Raw genomic sequence first — 2,397 nt, 5'->3', positions numbered from 1 at the left:
TCGGTGGGCGTGGCCTAATTCGTCCACAGCGCCCCCTAGAATATTTCAAAAAATCAGCCCCGAGCCACGCTTTGACCGAGGATTGTGAAATTTGGTACACATATGTCACTTCTTAGGACCTACAAAAAAGTCTCTTGGAGCATTGGTCCAAACCCCACAGGAAGTCGGCTATTTTGGATTGAAGTTGCCATTTTGACCCTGTTTTGGTCGTTTCTAACCCGCATATCTGAGCGAACTCCTCCTACAGATTTTGACTTAGAGACTTGAAAATCACTCAGTATACTCTTAAGGCACCGGGGATCAAAAGTTATCAAAAGCTTTTTGATACATGAAAGCGTGTGGGCGTGGCCACGCCTCAAAATATGACTTCTCGCCATAAAACACTAAATTGATATAGCTCCTACAAGGAAAGTCACAGACACATGAAACCTTCTGGGATTTATCTGCCTCTAGGCATGAAAAATATTCACTGATCAGATGCTGACATCATTGAAGCCCCGCCCCTTGAGAACAGGAAGTAGCAAGTTTTCCTTTACAGAGTCAATGTTTGATGTTCTTCACCTAATCAATGTGAAACTGTCCCAAGTAACAGATAACATGATGGTCTTAGACAGTCGCCAGTACTTACTGCTTTAGCTGGAGGGCGGGGCCATGATGGCGTGGCGTATTATGATGTCACGCCACGGCCATACGTTTGGCTCTAAATTACACATGCATGGTCCGATTCACTCCAAACTGAATATTCTTGATCTTTGTCAGCCCCCAAACAGCTCTATTGGATTACATTTAAATTTGGATCAATAGCGCCCCCTAGGACACTTCAAGGGCTAAATCTCCCTCATACATCATCGGATCCACTTGAAATGTAGTATACATGATCATGAGTTAATGATGGACATGTTGACACAGTCAATTGATGATGTTGTTTTAGCCCCGCCCACAAACAAACAAGTGAGTGCAGCTTCCATCTGGAAGGTCAGATTTACTCGAAATTTTGAATGCTTTTTGCCAGACTGAAACTCTGCATGACCGAAGTTAATATGACATGTTGCTCAAAGAGCCACCTACTGGCGACGTGTTTAAGTGACGCGGTGTCATTGTATGTGGCGTGTAGGAGGCGATGCCAGGCTCCTACGGTCGCTCAACAGCCCGAGTTGCGCTGAGGGGTGCGAGGGCCTTCAAAGCTGCTTGCAGGTTTCTAGTTAGTATTATTCTGTTTAGTTACTTAGTGCCACAACAAATATCAGCTGGGGGCTCTTTGTGAGAGAAACAGCTCAATTAAAGTCAGTTCAATCAGCAGAGCCCGTTTCAGATTCACAGCCAGCACATGTGGACCAGCTCTAAAGCAGTACAGACCCACCGGCTGGTTCTCAGGTGTTCAGGTCCCTTCCAGCAGCGTGAAGCAGGGCGAGGGGAGATGCTTGGATAAATGTCTCACTACTGATGCATAGGAGGCATCACTCTGGGTTAAAAATCAGATCTTCTTCATGGAGCCTAAATTACAGAGAAGGAATCCGAAGTCACCTTATTAACACGCAGGGATTATTTCGCATCCAGTCAAGAATCAATAATGAAACTTTTAGCAATGCCCCCGACATAACACTCAATTAACGAACGAGACATGAAATCAAACGTCTTCAGAAAGGTTCAGTTTTCCTTCAGCTGCAAAAGATCTAACCTTATTAAACACACAAAATGAGGATTTCTAAACACCTGCTCGGAGTCTGAGAAAAGGTGTGGAAGGATTCATGAGTGGGGTCCAGAGGAAGACCTGGAGATCAGGTGTTAGAAAACTGTCAGAACTGTTTACTTTCTCAGAACCAGCTTGGAGTTGTGCTCCAAAAGAAAGGATCTGCAGCAGTGGCCCACACTGATGCTATCTGCCCCGGGAGGTTCCTCTGAGGCTGGATGGAAGTTGCTCCTGTCAAGAACTAATGTCAGCTGGTCAGTGGGGGCGGAGCCAAGGTCAGATTGTAGAATGACCCCTGGCCCACCACAGCATACCATTCAGTTTGAGGTCAGGACTTTGACTGGACCGTAGCAACTGCTAAAACCTCTGCTTTTATACAGGTGATCAGGCTGCATCTGAGCAGCGGCTCCTGGCTGCTACTTTCCCATTTTATCCAATGAAAGCAGCAGGGGTGAACTTTCTAGGCAAGGCAAGTTTATTTCTGAAGCACATTTCAGCATCAAGACAACTCAAAGTGCTTTACGTGATGAAGGAAAGCAAAGAAATGTTGTACTGCAGGGTAACATTAATGAATTTAAAAACTTTAGGGCTGACTGAACCCCCTGTCAGAAAATCTGATGTTTTAACTCATTCATTGATGCACTCAGAGTTTTGTGGTCCATATTTTTTACATTTCTTCCTGGAGAGGAGTCAATTCCTTAGAACTC

The sequence above is a fragment of the Girardinichthys multiradiatus genome, chromosome 3 (assembly GCF_021462225.1).
Source record: "Girardinichthys multiradiatus isolate DD_20200921_A chromosome 3, DD_fGirMul_XY1, whole genome shotgun sequence".
Lineage (NCBI taxonomy): Eukaryota > Metazoa > Chordata > Actinopteri > Cyprinodontiformes > Goodeidae > Girardinichthys > Girardinichthys multiradiatus.
This window is presented reverse-complemented; position numbering follows the sequence as displayed.